We start from the raw sequence: 19,150 nt of genomic DNA on the forward strand, positions 1-19,150 counted from the left end.
ACAGCAAATGGAACCCCAAAGTGTATATGTGAGTGATAAAACCATAATACAAAACCCACCACTGGAGGACCATGTCTGCAATCACAAAATGGGCAAGATACCAACGGTGATTGTTATGGACCGAATAATGTCCTCCCTCAACACCATTCATGGGTAGAAGCCCTAACGTCCAATGTGATGGTATTTGGAGATGATGTCTTCAGGAGGTAAGTAGGTTTAAATAAAGTCCTGAGGGTGTGAACTCATGGTGGGATTAGTGCCCTCAAAAGAAGAGGAAGAGATGCCAGAGTTCTCTCTCTCTCTCTCTGCCCTGTGAGGGCATTACAGCAAGAAGGTAGCTATTTGCAAGTCAAAATAGAGCTCTCCTGGGAGTCAATTACACTGGCGCCCTGATTTCAGACTTCCCACCCTCCAGAACTCTGAGGAAATAAATCTTTGTTGTTTAAGTCATTGAGTCTTTGGTCTTTGGTTATGGCAGCCTCAGAAAATACAGTGATGTAATGATACATAGTGACTTCTAGTCTTGTTTCTGAGCGCTTTAAGGTACTGTCCAAGGCAACCTGTTTTTAAATTCATATTAGATATGGTCAACATAGGTGAGGAACTGACCATTTCCTTTAGAGTCATTTGTCTCACTCTGTAAGGTGAGGGGGTAAAGGGATTTGATAACAATGTAAAAAAGCCATCCAATAAGTCACACAGTAAATTCTCTCACAAATCTCTCTGATCCTGTTCACCATGTATGTATGTATGTATGTATTTATTGGGGGGGGGGCAGAGGGAGAGAGAGAATCCCAAGCAGGCCTCACGCCCAGCATGGAGCCCATGGTGGGGCTGATCCCATGACCCTGAGATCATGACCTTGAGTTGAAACTAAGAGTTTGACACTCAAACAACAGAGCCACCCAGGCACCCCACGGTGTATTTATCTTTCCTCCCTCAGCTTGGGTGTTTTGAGGAGTGACACATTTCCTTGTATTTGCTAACCTGAAGAGCTCTAGACTTGAAAAAATTGTCTTTTTGGTCTTCTTATCTAATCTTGATCTTTCATATTCATTTCTAAGAAGACTATTTGGATTCAGACTGTAGACTAAAAATGTGTATGGATCAAAAGGCTTAGCACACATTACAGTTTGCTAATAATATTATTAGAATGAGTGGATGCTAATTATAAGTATATAACCTATATGTTTTATATGTTTACACGTTACTCATATTTAACATTATTTATGTCATATATGTTATCTTACACAGGTTATACACCTATTTTTGTATACACGTATCAGGTTATGTATTTGTTATATATTACATGCAATATTTATATACACATATATATACACACATATGCACTCAGATTATGAATTTGATGACTTAACACATGAGTTTTTCTTCACTCACTTACAAAATCTAGTGATTTGCGATGGTATGTTCTCAGATATAGTTGCTCCTGGGAAGGCTTGCCTCATCTCCTTCCATCTGTTCTTTCTTGATTGTTGGGTCCACCGTGACTCCTGGGACTTTGCTCACATGTTTACTTTACCCTCTGTGGAGTCTATGATCCCAGTTATCACAGGTTAGAGCGTTACCATCCAAAAGACCTTTGGTCACTTCAAAGCAGTCAAAGCAAGACATGGGAATATTTAGTCTATACTTATGTACAGAATGTCCTGGAATTGTGTTTATTGGCTGCCTGGGGAGGAGGAAGGCAATCATCAGTGAGAAGGATAGGAGTGTGCTGGGAAGGACCAACAGGTGAACAATGATGTTTGACTTGGCTTGCCTGTCAATGTTGGAAAGGTAAGATTTGGCCTATCTCAATTTTTTTCTTTGGACCTGACTTCTGGCTCTCTTTGTTGTTAGAGGTTAAATGGCCTGTTTTATAAAGATGCCTGAAGTTAAAACAGAGCCTTACTGACTTTTGTTTAATCTATGATTGAGGTTCTCTCAACAAGAGAGTGTCTTTACACCTTGGCAAGACCCTGAAGTAGTAGCATGGTGCCTTAAATATCTCCTACATTTTCAATTGACTTGAGCAATTATTTCTCTTTACATTTGTCAGACTAATTAAATTAAAATCAGATGATATTGAATTCAACCTCTGATAAAGAAAAATACACTTATATTTAGTTTTTATATGAGATAAATTTCAAGGGTCACTTATTAAGAGATGTAGTATAACATACTCAATGACTCTTTAATTTACTTCTTGTAAGGACATCATCTGCCAAGAGTGGCATACTGTGTTATTTTCCTAGGACTGTGGTAATAATCCACCAGAGGCTGGATGGCTTAAATGACAGCAAGTTCTTTTCTCAGGCCAAGATCAGAGTTTGGGGAGGTTTGGCTTCTCCTGAGGCCTTTCTCCTTGGCTTGAAGATGGTTATCTTCTGGCTGGGTCCTCACCTGACCTTTTCTCTGTGTGTATCTTTCTTGTAAGGCTGACACCAGTCATTTCGCATTAGAGCCCCACCCTTAAGATAAGACCTAACAGGTCTTATCTACAAATTCCAGAGGACCGGCATCCTTCGAGAAGCTCAGCTCAGTGAGAACAGACACACAGGGGGAATGTCATGCAGTAATAGCTGCAGAGATTGAAGTTGTGCGGGTGTAAGCCAAAGGATGCCAGATTGCCAGAAAACTAGCAGAAGCTAGAAAAAGGCAAGGAACGGTCCCTCTATGGATTTCAAAGGGAGCAAGCTTCTGGACTTCTGACTTCTGGCTTTCAGACTATGAGATAATAAATTTCTGTTGTTTTACGCTGCCCAATTTGTGATTCCTTGTGACAGCAGCCCTAAGAAACGAATACAAGCATTAAGTACCCTGCATTTAAGAGTAGCATATAAAGAATTGCTATTGATTTCTTTCATTTGGTCCTATATGTGGTCATTGTGAAGAGCTCTCTCACTAGCACTAATGATTTCTTAGTTGATTCCATTACTATTTCTAGTATCTTCGTCTTGCTTTTGATAGTAATGGCAATATACCTAAAGCCTCTCTATTAAATATAATGTTCGTTGTAGATTACTTGGACATTTCTGGGTTGCTAAGGGGTACTCTTTAAAAAAAAAACATAAAAAGCTGTCAAGTTTTATGAGATGTATTATTCTGTATAAGTTGAAGTAGTCTTAACTTTTCTCCTCAGTCCATCAAAGTTGTGAATTTTATAAGTGAAATGGCCCTACACACTTTTTTTTTTTTTTTGGTATGGTCCCTACCTAGTTTAGAATCAATATTAACACTTGCCTTATAAAACGAGCCAGGCAGCTTTTTAAAAAAAATATTTCATAGAACAATTTTATAAATAAGAAATTGAGTATTTTAAAGAATTTGGTAGGATTAACTAAGAAAGGGGTACTTGAAAATGTATGTGTAGTTGTTGATAATTTTAAAAAATGCAAAGTTAATTTAAAAAGTTAAACAAATTGATTCCCAGTAGAGGGAAAGATGAAACAAAACATGAATTAGATACAACCGAGGGATATAGAGCTCACCAACAGTGAGTAGATACAGCAAGACAATGAAATTACTTTAAAAATTATTTTTAAAAAGAGGAAGACACAACTTAAAAAAAAAGTCAATGCCAGTGTAGTTAACATACAGTGTTATATTAATTTCAGTTGTGCAATATAGTGATTCAACAGTTCTATATATCACCCGGTACATACCGTATCTTCTTTATACACTCATCTACTCATGGACACATGAGCTGTTTCCATAATTTGGCTATTGTAAATAATGCAGCAGTAAACATAGGGGTGCATGTATCCCTTTGAATTAGTGTTTTTGGATCCTTTGGATAAATACCCAGGAGTGCAATTGCTGGAGTAGGAAAGTTGAACTTTCTGAGGACCCTCCATACTATTTTCCACAGTGGGTGCACCAGTTTGCATTCCCACCAAGAGTGGCACATTCCTTTTTCTCCACATCCTTGCCAACACTTGTTGTTCTTGTGTTGTTGATTTTAGCCATTCTGACAGTTGCCAGGGAGTCTCATTGTGGTTTTGATTGGCATTTCCCTGATAAGGAGTGATGTTGAACATCTTTTCATGTATCTGTTGGCCCTCTGTATGTCTTTTTTGGAGAAATGTCTGTTCATGAAAGGCGCAGCAACTTTATGATCCTCTTTTTTTTTTTGAAACATATTTATTTATTTGAGAGTACACATAAGTGTGCATGTGGAGGGAGGGGAAGAGGGAGAGAGAGAGTGAAGTGGACTTCCTGCTGAGTGTGGGGTTCATGTAGGGCTGGATCCCACAACTCTGAGATCATGACCTGAGCTGAAAACAAGAGTCAGACATTAACAAAATGAGCTACCCAGGCGTCCCTATGATTGCCTTTTTGGGCCCAAGAAGGCATCAGCTTGTAGAGCTTTTGAAAGGAGGTCATAGTCTAGTGTCCCTCCCTGCAAGTTATCTTCTGAACACACTTCTTGTGTGTGCACTTAACACACTATGGGTAAAATGTTAAATGGGTCTCATAGCTTTCTCTGCCTGACTTTGGTTGGGAAGATGCTTACATCAACTTTTCTGCACACTCCAGTGAGAAGCAGGACGGCGTCATTCTGTATTTCCATATTAGTTTTTCTTCTTAGTGTGTTTCACATAGCTCCAATGCTCCCTTTCATCATGTTTTTAACTCTTTAGCTTTCTGTGTGTGTTTTTATAAGCCATCTCAAGTCCTTTGTGAAATCAAGTGGAGTATAAATAAGCAAGCCCTTCAGCCAAGTAAAATGTTGGTAGTTAGTTGCCCTTGCTGGAGCTTCCCAGAATTCAGCTTCTCGGATTGGTTCCTATTGGTCTACCCTGAGTAGTTTTCTTTCTACAGGAAAAATGAATATGTTATGAAAAACCGTTCTTTATGTGCATTTCCCCTCTTCTTCCATCCACCTTATTTTGATGTGAAAAATGGACCCAATAATTCCTCCAAACACTAAATTGGGCATAATGCCAAAGAGAGGCAGGTAAGATTGGAAAAGAGGAACTTCACCTGTACCACAGTAAAGACCTTTTGTCTTGTTTAGAGAGGTAGATTTTAGTAGTCTTATCTTGTGGAAATTCAGATGTCATGTTTTCAATGATCTATGTAAATTCTTCTTCAAAGTAGACATCTTTTTTCATATTTTTAAAATCATTTTTCTCTCATCCCACTTAGCCATCCCTCAAGGCCATAATTGCTAACAAAGACTTTTGAATAGCGTCCATTCAAATGGAAGAGAAAAATGGTTTGACCAAAGGCCCTCAAGACGCGCACTCAGGACCACTTCTTGTCCTAAGATCTGATTGGAGGTGTAGCCATCTGTCTCTGTGCCATCTCACGCTGTGATTGGTCTCAAAAACCCAAATTACAACGCCGTAATGTGTTTTCATCCTTGTTTTGCAGAGACTGTTTTTGGAGATATCAAATCCAAATTTAAGATATATTTATTTATTTATTTAGGTTTTTATTTGTTTATTTGAGAGAGAGAGCACGCACAAGCAGGGAGAAAGGCAGCGAGAGAAGCAGGCTCCTCATTGAGCAGGGGGCCTGATGTGGGGCTTGATCCCAGGACGCTGAGATCATGACCTGAGCCAAAAGCAGTTAACAACTGAGCCACCCAGGCTCCCCTGAATTTGAGATTTCTTATTAAGATGTCATGATGTCCTTTTTCTGAATGAAACTCACTCTTGATTTCACTCCTTCTTTTCTTTCCTTGTCATTCTTCATTTTTATTTCTACACTTGAAAAAATCATATATATATGTATATACATGTATGTAAAATATGTGTATATATTTGGAATATATGTATATATGAAATACAGGTATATATATAAAATATATGTATGTATATAGGTATATACATATATATATGAAATAAAGTGGCACATAACTAATAAATGAATACAGTGTTTAGAAATATATATATATATTTTTCTTTAATTTTGTCCCAGATACAAATAACTTTTCTGGTGGCTTTTTAAAAAAAAATAATGAAAAATAAAGCTTCATTAGTTTTCAAAAGTAGCTTGTTATGTGTATATCTTCACAATCTCACTGTCACAGCATATTCTGCATTCAAGGACAACTCTCTTTTTGTTGGACATTTTTTGGTTAAGACTCGGATCATGACAATCTTCTTTGACATGTTTAGGAGTCACTGAGCACTAATTCCATCTTTCAGTCTACACTTTACAAAGGAGGACACTTAGCACATCCTATAACCAAAAACTTTCTGCAGGGTCAGATGTCGGTGCCTCCGTCTGCTTAGATGTGAGCAGGGGTGCTGTGTTTCCTGGTGGTGCCAGCTTATTTATTTATTTACTTATTTATTAATTTGTATAGATGTTATTTATCTATTAGAGACACAGTGAGAGAGGGAACACAAGCAGGGGGAGTGGGAGAGGGAGAAGCAGGCTTCCCGCTGAGCAGGGAGCCCGATGCGGGGCTTGATCCCTGTACCCTAAGGTCATGACATGAGCTGAAGGCATACACTTAATGACCAAGCCACCCAGGCGCCCCTGATGGTGCTAATTTATGAGGGGCAGTTGTCTGAAGCCCAGGAGCGGGTCTTGAAGGAATAGCTTGAAGCAATAGGTGAGGAAGATCAAGGTTGATGTTGGAGTCCTCATTCCCGTTCCTCTGCGGTGTCTTAGGTCAGTGATGGTGATGGGGAGGGCTCGTGTTTTCAATGGTCTTCAGTGACTCATGTATTCCCTTTCTTTCTCAAAACCTCCTCTCAGGAAATATTTGATAACATAGTCACTTCTTAAAGGTTGAAGGTGACTAGTCCCATGCAATTTTTTATTTAATATTTTAACTAGGAACCGTGTGCCTTTGCAGGACTGTCAACCCTGATTACTAGTTGGGGCTGAAGCACTTTTGTGATGTTCTGCACAAGTTCTGGTCTCGAGAGGAAAGCTGCCTGCATAGATAGCACACAGAATGTTAATCCAGTTAAATAATAATTATGCAAAATAAGAGTTAACGGTGCACTAGATAATCATCCAACATTTTTGTGCTGATCCTTCCGCACAGAGCACAAGAAAGTTGAGTGCACCCAGATTCAGAGAAGGACAAAGTTTACTAATTGGCTGTAATGCACCTTTATGGCCATTTCTCCAGGTTCTGTTTTTCTAGCAGGGAAAATGGTGTTTTCAACGTTTAACTCTGGGAGGTACTGTTCTTCGTCTTCGGAAGAGCATGAGCTGTTTTGTTAGGGGTGGCCACTTTAAAGCAAACAGTGATAACCACCATAGAAGATCTCTTGTTTTCTTTTTCTTTCTTCTTCTTTTTTTTTTCCTCTTAACTTTTTTTTTTAATAGGGAAAATTACTGAAGTGGAATCATGATGTATTTACCTTATAAAAAAGGTAGCATGTGGGGGTGCTTGGGTGGCTCAGTGGGTTAAGTGGCTGCCTTCGTTGAAATCACGGTCTCAGGGTCCTGGGATCAAGCCCCGCCTCACCCCCCATGGTGGGGGGGGGGTCCCTGCTCAGCGGGGAGTCTGCTTCTCCTTATCCCTCTGTCCCTGTTTGTGTGCTCCTATCTTTTTCTCTGTCAAATAATTAAATAAAATCTTTTTTTTTTTTAAGAGTGAGAGCGTGTGTTACACAGATACACATTATTCATAGGTCAATATGCACGCCCTTCCCTCCACCTTTCAGGTTTTGAGTGTGTCTTCCAGTTCTGAGAGTGGAAAGCTGAAAGAAGTCCAGAAAGACAAACTGAATTTATGTTTGGAGGACAGAGAAGGATTAGATAAGGAAAGAAAATGGGTAGGTCCCTGCAAGAAGAAAGCCAAGGCTGAGTTCTTTGGGAATTCATGGGTCATTTTCAGAAGGTAAGGAGATGAGGAGGTGGGCCATGCTGCGATGCAGAGGTGCTTGAGAGATTGGAGGGCAAAAATGTTTGGGATGTTTTTCCCTGACTTCTACAGTTTGCTTCTCACTTTTGAACTCTGCTAAGAGATTGCAGTGAATATTCACATCTTATTTTTTCCTGGATAACTTGACTCTGCTAAGACAGACCACAGGGCAATACAGCCTCACAGAGAAGGTACACATCTACCTGTCTACCACTCTATCTAAACCAGTGTTGATTTTATATCATGAAAATAAATCATGGTAATGGGGAAAAGCCCAGCAGTGGACAAAGTAAAAAGCAAAAGTCTGCTGTGAAGTTCGTCACTTAAATATAATCACCTTTACATTTGATAGCTACACTCAGATTTTTTTTTGTCTACACATATTCTAACATATAGTTAATATTTGCAAAACAAGACTAAGTTCTATCTATATACTTTGGTGCAGCTTTCCTTTTTCACTTGTTAGGACTGCATGCCATCTCTCTGGCCTCTTCATATCTTTTAGAAATTCTTACAAAGTTTTCCTCATAGATTTACTACAATTGTTTTTAAAACGTTGTCACCATTATGAGGTATGTAGGTTGTGTCCAGTTTTTTGATATTGTCAACAGTGCAGCATTGAGCATCCTTGACCATATGGACATACAGATTCTACCATAAACGACCCTTCAAAAAAAGTAGAAGGTTCTTATAATCCTTTGAATTTCCATGTTACCAGTTGTAACATCTCCTCTTTAATTTCTGATTTTATTTGAGTCCTCTCTCTCTTTTTCTTGATGAGTCTGGCTAAGTTTTGTTTATCTTTCCAAAGAACCAGCTCTTAGTTTTATGGATCTTTCCTGTTGTCTTTTTGTCTCTGTTTCACTTATTTCTGCTCTGATCTTTATTATCTCCTTCTTTCTACTAACTTTGGGCTTTGTTTGTTCTTCTTTTTCTAGTTCCCTGAAGTATAAAGTTCCATTGTGTATTTGAGATTTTTCTTGTTTCCTAGTGTGAGCATTTATTGCTATGAACGTTCCCTTTAGAACTGCTTTTGCTGCATCGCGTAAGTTTTGGTGTATTCTGTTTCCATTTGTCTCAAAGTGTTTTTTGATTTCTTCTTTGACCCATTGGTTGTTCAGTAGCATGTTGTTTAATCTCCACATATTTGTGAATTTCCCAGTTTTTCTCATTTCTAGTTTCACACCATTGTGGTCAGAAAAGATGCTTTGTATGATTTCAGTATCACACCATTGTGGTCAGAAAAGATGCTTGGTATGATTTCAGTACTCTTTAAATTTATTAAGACTTGTTTCGTAGCCTAACATATGATCTATCCTGGAGAATGTTCCATGTATAATTGAAAAGAATCTGTATTCTCTTGCTTTTGGGTGAACTCTTCCTTATATGTTTATTAAATCCATTTGGTTCAATGTGTCATTTAAGGCCAATGTTTCCTTATTGGCTCTGTCTGTATGATCTATCCATTGATATAAGTGAGGTAATAAAATCCCACAGTATTGTATTGTTAACTATTTCTCCCTTTAGGTCTGCTATTATTTGCTTTATATATTAGGTGCTCCTATGTTGGGTGCATAAATACTTACAAATGTTATACCCTCTTACTGACTGAACTCTTTATGATTATGTAGTGCCCATCTTTGTCTCATTACTGTTTTTTGTTTCAAAGTTTATTTTACCTGATATGAGTATAGTTACCCCAGCTTTATTTTGGTTTCCATTTGTATGAAATATGTTTTTCCATCCCTTCATTTTCAGTCTCTGTGTGTCTTACATCTAAAATTAGTCTCTTGTAGGCAGCATGTAGATAGGTCTTTTTTGTTTTTTAAATCAACTCAATCAACTTATGTCTTTTGATTGATTTAAAGTAATTATTGATAGGTATGTATTTACATTCTGTTACTTGTTTTCTCACTATTTTTATAGTTTTCCATTCCTTTCTTCTTCTCTTGCTCTCTTCCTTTGTGATTTGATCCTTTCCTTTCCTTTCCATTCCTCTCCTTTCCTTTCCTTTGAGAGAGAGAGAGAGTACACATGCATGTGAGGTGGGGAGGGAGGGGCAGAGGGAGAGAGAGAGAAGCCTAAGCAGGTTCCACGCTCAGTGTGAAGGCTATTGTGGGGCTCAATTTCATGACCCTAAGATCATGACCTGAGCGTAAATCAAGAGTCAGATGCTCAACTGAATGAGCCATCCAGGTGCCCCTGATGGTTTTCTTTAGTGGTATGCTTATGTTCCTTTCTCTTTAATTTTTGTATATTTACTATAGGTTTTTGCTTTGTGGTTACAACAAGGTCTACATATAGTAATTTATATCTAAAACAATCTACGTTAAGTTGATAACTTAAATTTGAAATGAAAGAGACATTACAACTGATACCACAGAAACACAAAGGATAATTAAGGACTACTATGAACAATTATACATCAGCAAATTGGACAACCTAGAAGCAAGGGATAAATTCCTAGAAACATAGATCCTAAGAGGCTGAATCATGGTGAAAAAGGAAATCTGAACAGACTGATTACTAGTACAGAGATTGGATCAGTAATCAAAAACCTTCCTACAAACCGAAGTCCAGGACCACTTGGCTTCATTGTCAAATTTTATCTAATATTTAAAGAAGAATTAATGCTAATCCTTCTCAAAGTCTTGCAAGAAATGGAAGAGAAGGGAACTCTTCCAAATTCATCTTATGATGCCAACATTAGTTTGATACCAAAACCAGACAAGGATGCCACATGAAAATTATAGCCAATATCCCTGATGCACATAGATGCAAAAATCCTCAACAAAATGCTAGCTAACCAAATTCAACAATGCATTAAAAATATTATACTGCACTGGGGCGCCTGGGTGACTCAGTGGGTTAAAGCCTCTGCCTTCGGCTCAGGTCATGATCCCAGGGTCCTGGGATTAAGCCCCACATCGGGCTCTCTGCTCGGCAGGAAGCCTGCTTCCTCCTCTCTCTTTGCCTGCCTCTCTGCCTACTTCTGATCTCTGTCTGTCAAGTAAATAAATAAAACCTTTAAAAAAATATATTATACTACACCTAAAACTAAAATAAGATTTTATGTCAACTACACTTCAGTTTAAAAAATGGGTTATAAAAATAGATTGTACACCATGATCAAGTGGGATTTGTTTCAGGGATGCAAGAATGGCTTGACATCTGCAAATAAATCAGTGTGATACACCACATTAGCAAAATGAAGAATAGTCATATAATCTCAATAGTTGCAGGAAAAGCGTACTACAAAAATCTCAATAGTTGCAGGAAAAGCATTCTACAAAATTTAGCTTCTATTTATGATAAAAACTCTCAACAAAGTGAGTATAGAGGGAAAGCACCTCAATGTAATAAAGGCCATATATGATAATTCCACAGCTAACATCATACTCAACAGTGAAAAATTTAAAGTCTTTTCTTTAAGATCAGGATCAAGATGAGGATGCCTACTTTAACTACTTTTTTTTTCAACATAGCCGAGGAAGAAGAAGAAATAAAAGGCACCTAAATTGGAAAGAAAGAAGCAAAACTATCACAATTTGCAGATGACATAATATTATGTATAGAAAACCCTAAAGACTCCACCAAAAAACTGTTAGAACTAATATATAAATTCAGTAAAGTGCAGTATACAGAATCAATGTACAAAAATCTGTTGTGTTTCTATACACTAAAAGTGAACTATCAGAAAGAGAAATAAAATAGTCCCATTTACAATTGCATAAAAAAAGAACAAAATATCTAGGACTAAATTTAACAAAAGAGGTGAAAGACCTGTATGTTGAAAACTATATAATTAATAGAAGAATATAAAGACCCAAATAAATAGGAAGATATTCTGTGCTCATTGACTGGAAGAACCAATGTGGTTAAAGTGTCAATACTACGGAAAACAATCTACAGATCCAGTAAAATCAAAATATCAAAGGCATTTTTTTCACAGAAAGAACAAATAATCCTAAAATTTGTATGAAAGCATACACACAGAAAAATCCCAAATGGTCAAAGCTATCTTGAGAAAGGAGGACAGAGCTGGCGGTATCATGCTGTCTGATTTAAAACTATGTTACAAATTTCAAAGCTATAGTAATTAAAGCATTATAATATTAGCAAAAAGATTAGACGCCTAGGTCTATGGAACAGAATAAGGACTCCAGAAATAAATCTGTGCATATACGGTCAATTAATTTAAGACAAAGGAACCAAAAATATGCAATGGGGAAAGGATAGTTTATTCAATAAATTGTGTTGGGAAAAGAAGAAAACTATTTTATGCCATATGCGAAAGAAGAAAACTAGACCATTATCTTATACCATATGCAAAACTCAAAGTGGATTAAAAACTTGAACATAAAACCTGAAACCATAAGACTTTTAGAAGAAAACATAGGGAGTAAGCTCCTTGACCTAGGTCTTGGTAGTGATTTTTGAATCAGACACCAAAAGCAAAAGAAACAAAAGCAAAAATAAACAAGTGGGACTATACCAAATTAAAAATCTTTTGCATAGAGAGAGAAACTATCAGCAATATGAAAAAGCAACTTACTGAATGGGACCAAATATTTGTAAGTTATATATCTGATAAGAGACTGATATCCAAAATATATAAAGAACTCACACACCTCAAAAAAAAAAAAACCAAAACCAAATAATCCAACTGAAAAGTGGGCAGAAGACATAAACAGATATTTTTCCAAAGAAGACATACAGGTCCATGAAAAGATGCTCATACATCATTATAGCCTTAATCACTGAGGAAGTGAAAATCAAAACCTCAATGGGATATCACACCTATTAGAATGGCTATCATCAAGAAAGCAAGAAACAACAGGTGTTGGTAGGGATCTAGAGAAAAGGGAACCCTCTTGCACTATTGGTGAGAATGCAAGCTGATGTACCTACTCTGGAAAACAGTATGGAGGTTCCTCAAAAAATTAAAACTAGAAATACCATACGATCTAGTCATCTTACTACTGGGTATTTACCTAAAGAATACAAAAACACTATTAAAAAATTTTTAAAAATTAAAAAAAACCCTATCGGATTATTTGGGTTTTGGATGTTGAGTTGTATCAGTTCTTTATATATTTGGATACTAACCCTTTATAAGATATGTTATTTGCAAATAGCTTCTCCCATTCCATTGGTTACCTTTTAGTTTTGTTGATTGTTTTCCTCACTGTGCAGAAGCTTTTTATTTGATGTAGTCTTCATAGCTTATTTTCACTTTTGTTTCCCTTGCCCCTGGAGATACATCTGGAAGAATGTTGCTACACTCAATGTCAAAGAACTTACTGTCTGTGTTCTAGGATTTTCATGGCTTTGGGTCTCACATTTAGGTCTTTAATACATTTTGAGTTTATTTTTGTGTATGGGAGAAAGTGGTCCAGTTTCATTCATTTGCATGTCTGAGTCATTTTCTCCTTGTCTTGAAAGGAGAGTGAAAAGGAACTCATGCCCACCTTTGAATCCATGACAATGGCCTATGCTTAGATCCTTTCTTTGTGTCTCAGCATAATTTCCTGAGCTTTTAAGGTCGAATCTTTTTATACTTGGCTCCCAGTTTCATCACTTTAATAGGAAAAGAAAAATGCATTTACATAAAACTAAAAGCTGTCTTTATTGGAAAAATGAGTGAATTTGTACTATGTGAAAATCCACTCTTGAAAGTCAGATACCAATACCAGTAATTGTGAGACTATGTGATAACTGTGACTAGAGTAATGTATGGAACCTACACTGGAACGGAGAAGAGGAAATTTTGGGGTGCTAAGGGAGATATAATGAGGAGGAGAAGTTCCATGTAGAGAGTAAGTGTGGGTAGGCAGAAACCATCTTGTAAACAGTGATGAGGGTGAGAAAGGCATGTAGGGTGGGGAAGTGTGTGACCACAGGTGGTGGAGACGACCTACAGTTAATCCTGAAACAACCACCCCTCACCTCCACCCCGTGACTCTTTGTAAGCCATGCAAGCCAGATTTATCTTCCAGGCAGTCAGAACCACACAGGACTTTGAAGCAAGGGAGTGGCAAGATCAGATCTGAACTCTCCAAAGTCCTCTCTAATGAGGAAATGGTAAAGCAAAGGGTTTGAACAAGCTGTTCACAGGGCAAGGGCTATATCGCTGGAAAGGCTACAAACAATTCAGAAAATGTGAAACCCCTACGAGAGAATGAGAGACTCCGGTCAAGTGGACTTTCTGCCCTTCATGTTTAAACATGAAACAGCAAGCAGTGTGCCCGGAGGGGTAGACATCTCAACAGAAAATTATGATATAACAACAGTAGGCTCTTACTGCCTGTTTACCAGGGGATTTTCTGAGCCCTTCTCATATATTAGCTCATAAAATCCATGCAACGATTCCATGATCTAAATTCTGTTTTACCTCTATCTTACATGTAAAGACAATGAGGCACGCAGAAGCCTCTGGGGTTCTACCCACCGTCCTTTAACTAACAGGCAGATCTCACTCTTGAATTTAGGCAGCTTGGACCTTGAACTGAACTTTTAAACACAGCCCTGTTCTGCCACCTGCTGGTTAAAGGCGGAAAGTGCAACAATAGAGGTGTGTCTGGGCCAGTGTGGGGAGGTCACTGAAGCCTGCGGAAGATGTGAACTTGAACCAGAAGTTGGGAAGACATCTGAAGACAGAGGCATTTGAGATGGAGGGAGAGACACATGCCAAGGTAGGAAGGCGACAGTTTTGGCGCCCTGCGCGGGGAACATGACGATCCTGGTTAGCCAAGAGGTAAGTGGGACATGTCAGGATATGAAGTGGAGAGGTTATGGAGAGCACGTTATAGGGTAGCTCCTAGGGACTGGGACTTTGAACTTGAGCTGATGGGAGAGCAAACCATGGGAGCAATGCGGTGAGATTCCCATTTGACAAAAATTGTCCAGCTTCTACAAGGAAGAAGGAAAATGGGTTGGGAGAGCTGAGATCAGGCCAGAAGGCCAAAAGAGAGCCCCAGGGAGTAGATGAGCTGCTGATGGAGGGTGGGGAGGACAGCACAGTCAAGGAGGGTTTCAGGGGCAAAGTGGTCAGAGCTTGCGAGTGGGCGTGAGATGGGGGGACGAGACAGAGCGTGAAGACTGACGGTGGGGTCCACAGTCATGATGATCTGCAGTGGAGAGGAAGCAGGAGGATCAGGTTCAGGGGCAACAGGAAAGAGACACGGGTACAGTCGTTCATTGTTTCTGAAGCTCTGTAGCAGTGGCCCTCCATCAGGGAAGTTTTTGACTCTAGGAGATATTTGGCACCGTCCAAGACATATTTCATTCTCATAATTGGCGGTGGACACTGTTGGTTACTGCTGAACAACTTAGAGTGCCCAGGACACCTCCACAACAAAGAATTATGCGACCCCAAATGTCAATGGGGCCAGCCTCAGGAGGCACCAAGGTCAGTGTGGCTGACCTGTGTGGCTGCTGAGTCCAAGCCCCAGAGCAGGCCCCCGACTGTCTCCATCATGTGGGGTCTGTCCTCACCATGCTGCTCCAGGACCCAGACTAGAAGAACCCCATCCTATAAAAACAAGGCCTTGCACTCCCGGCAGATTCCCAATGCATCCCACAAAGGGCAATGTTCATTCAGGGTTCCCTGCCACACAGGAGGGCTTTGCCAGCCTCTGTGCGCTAAGAAGTGCATTCCAAGGCTCCAACAGCTAGATTACAGCCTTATCTTTGAGGAAGCCACTGGATAAAGTTGGTCACTAATGGGAGTAAGGTTCTCCTTCAGGTGGTATTAGTTTGTTCTGACGGTAGGTTCAAGGCTTTTCTCCTTTCCTTTCTCCAAGGCTGCCTTCTTAGGAGCAGAGAAGTGGACCAGGAGGCTCATGGGAGTTGCAGCGTTACGGGCTGGCCCTCCAACACTTGACTTTGGGATTGATTCTCAACAGAACACAAACTCTTCTTCACTATCGGTGCTGTGAGGTGCAGTCCCAAGGGCTGCAAACACACGATGGGTGGGTGAGTAGAGAGGGGAGGGCTGCTTCTCAGGATGCCTGTGGGCCCCTCCCTCTACCAGCAGCTCTTGGCCACAGCGGCCAACCAGGCACACATCGCACCATGCTACTTGAGAGAAAGTAACCTGTTCCCCCTAACTGCCATCACTGGGCTGACTGTTGAGAACAATTTTCTTAAGAATCATTCCTTGTTTGCGTGTGCAGGATGCTCTGGAGGGCAGAAAGAAACCTGCCTTATGGTGATTCAGAGACTCTTCATACACTGCAAGTTTGCCTGGACTCTAATACATTACTTTCTTTTCTTGAGGCAAAGCCAATATTTAAGAAAAGAGTTTGCTGGGGGCCTGGGTGGTGCAGTGGCTTAAATGTCTGACTCTTGGTTTCGGCTCATGTTGTGATATCAGGGCCCTGGGAAGGAGCCCTGTGTTTACGCTCAGCCCAGAGGGTGTTTGGGTTTCTCTCTCCTTCTCCCTCTGTCCCTCCGACCCCCGACTCCCCAGCTCAGTTTTGCTCTCTCTCTCTAAAACAAATAAATAAACATTTAAAAAAAAAAGCAAAACAAAAGAGTTTTCAAGTTTTGGGTACCAATTTTAACTGGGGAAAACTACAGCTTAGAGTCTAGATAGGCAATGCATGAAGACATAGGGATCCTCTGCTGACAGGACACCCTTCTTGAATGCCAAAAATATTTATGAAATGAACGACGAAGCAGGACAGTGTGGGGGTAAAGCACAGCTAAGCTTACATTTGCTAGAAATAAGTTTTGTGGCTTGAGGATGCTAGTTGACTCAGTTTCTCCACTGGTTTTGAAAAATTGCACTATTTGCTTATGCGGGGGTGGCGTAGGAATTGATGTTTAAATGTTTTGTCATAATAAGACAAGAGGTGAGTGAGAGGAACAGAATGCTGGCTGCTGGGTCAATGATGCTATGTGTCATTCTTCTGTGTCAAGAACTGTTGAACGGTTTCCCCTCCTCACATTCCTTCCCTTGGTGGCCCGATACTAATTTCTGTTGACTTTGGACAGGGTGTGTGTGTGTGTTGGGGCAGCGGGGTGGCAAGTGGTTTCCTGTGAAATGGGGAAACGGGAAGCAGCTCCACTGTTGGTCTTTCTCTGACAGATGCCTTCAGCCATTGTCAACCATTGTCACGGTTTTGTGTCTCAGCTCTTTCTATTTATAAGGTAACAGAGGTGAAAGACATAGGTAAGGGACGAAATGAGCTGCATTGACCCTTGCATTGACCCATGCTCAGGTGGCTTCACCTCCTGGAGCTTCTGGAAAGGAGTGCTCTTTCTCCTGGGAGGTGTTGAGGCCTGGGCTCCCTCACAGAGACCAGACATCAGGCCTGGAAGTGAGCGCCTGGTTAGACATCAGCTCTCCTGTCCAAGTGGCTTCTGACAAAAAGGACAGGATTGGCTCCCTCCCAGCGATGGTCTTTCTGCTACCAGATTTCAAAAGAAAGATCTGGAATTATAGAATGCAGAATAGTTTAACTTGGTGACACTCCTTTTCTGCTAAAGTTCCTGGGAAGGGTCCCTCTTGCTGAGCACTGTTGATGTTTTTAACGGGTTCATGATTTATAACAGTATCTAAAGGCAATGGCTTAGAAATGGTTCCTACGTGATTTACTGTTTGTCAGTAACATTGTAGTCTTGGCTCATGGATTAATTTGGAAATTCTCCAGGGCCCGAAGCCTTCCTGATTAAGGCACCTAGAAAAGCGGTGTGAAGAACGTGTCCTGGGCTAGTGTGCAAACAGATGCTGAATGAGGCTTTGAGGCCAAACCAGAAGTGCAGGGCGCCCCGGGGCCCCATATTGACTCTGTGGGATTCTACCTGGTAGTTTGTCTCTGCTTCTTTGTCTTTAAGTAGGCATGTGCCTTGGTCACCATGTGGAAGTCAGTCCGGTTCAGCACCTGTATTTGTTTCCTCTTGCCACTCTTTGATAAAGCACCACAAGCATGGTGGCTCACGATGTCACATGTCTGTTCTCCTGTGGTTCTGGAGGCTGGAAACCAGTCTCATGGGGTAAAGTCAAGGCATGGGCAGAGCTGGTTCCCTCTGGAAACTCTGAAGGGAGAAAGATTCCTGGCCTCTTCTGGACTCTGGAGGCCTCGTGCCTGTCTCAACTCAGGCTTTTCCTCATGCCCCTCTGACCCCCTGCTTCCATGTTGCTCCACTTTCTGTCTGTTCTGCAGTCAAATCTTCTGACTCCCTCTTCTGAAGACACTTGTGATCATATTTAGGGCCCACCCTAATCATCCAGCATAATTTCCTGATCTCAAAAGCCTTAATCAGGGCTGCCTGGGTGGTTCAGTCAGTTGAGACTCTCGATTTTGGCTCAAGTCATGATCTCAGGGTTGTGAGATCGAGCTCTGTGTTGGGCTCTGAGCTCAGGTGGGTCTGTTTAAAGATTTCCTCTCCCTCTCCCTCTGCCCCTTCCCCCTTCTCATGTTCTCTTTCTTTCTCTCTAAAATAATAACTAAATCTTAAAAAAAAAAAAAAGCCTAATCAAGGTTGTGGAGTCCTTTCTTCCCTGTAAGGTGACATTCACAAGTTGTGGGGTGAGGACCTCGTGATTTTTGGGCGCCAGTGTTCAGCCGACCAGAGCACTTTTCCTTCAACATTAGTCAAACTGGGTGACTCAGAGGATCATGTTTAGTCTGGGGGAAATCCTCATAACATCTGAAAATATTTGCAAAATAGGAGGCTGACATGATTATGCTAAAAGCAAATGTTTTAGCTTTAGGAAGTGCTATCTGGACAAATGCTTCCTTTAGAATCCTTTCGGAATACAACCTTCTTGCAAACAAGACATTTGTTTGCTGAAATGCCATTCTATATGAATGACAGCTTTTTATTACAATTGATATTTTTATTTTATATATTGTTACTGTTGGCACTATCATGATGACTTCTACCAGCTTCCCCCATCTTTCTCTGGTAGGTGTTTTCCTTAGAGTCTCCTAATTTCTGGAACTCCTTTCCCCTCTGATCATGAGTCGTGGAGCTTTGAGCTGTGTCAAGGTGTGCTCACAACTCGAGCACAGTGCAGGGAATGTGCTTCATCTGAAGAAAGAGATGGATGGGTGCTGGAGGAGCGTTTCATTTTGTCATGTTAGAAATGGTGAACATCCTAGAGAACATGGTTGAATGCTTGATGGAGTTGGAGCATGTTTTAAAAGGAGTAAATGCAGATGTTTTCAGCATTGATCTGAATGTCAGGAGATCTGGTTCTAATCAGATGACAAATTTGGGGCCAGTTATTTGCCTTTTGTGGTCATTGGCTCCTCACTTGAAAGAAAAAGGACTTTCCTACATTATCTGTGGGTCCCC

General features: G+C 40.2%; 1 protein-coding gene across 5 annotated transcripts in view; it reads left to right on the forward strand.

Annotated features, from left to right (window-relative positions):
- The first annotated feature begins 1,681 nt into the window (after positions 1-1,681).
- CCL20 (C-C motif chemokine ligand 20) overlaps positions 1,682-19,150 on the forward strand; it is a 49,653-nt gene continuing 32,184 nt past the window's right edge. For 4 of the 5 annotated variants that reach the window (XR_006820336.1, XR_006820334.1, XR_006820332.1 and 1 more), the window contains exons 1-3: positions 1,682-1,797; positions 14,332-14,535; positions 15,646-15,817. The gene's annotated coding sequence lies outside the window, so the exon portion shown is untranslated. The remainder of the gene's footprint in view (positions 1,798-14,331; positions 14,536-15,645; positions 15,818-19,150) is intronic. The other variant, XR_006820335.1, reaches the window with a different exon arrangement.

This window comes from Meles meles, chromosome 9 (assembly GCF_922984935.1).
Source record: "Meles meles chromosome 9, mMelMel3.1 paternal haplotype, whole genome shotgun sequence".
In the NCBI taxonomy this organism is placed as follows: domain Eukaryota; kingdom Metazoa; phylum Chordata; class Mammalia; order Carnivora; family Mustelidae; genus Meles; species Meles meles.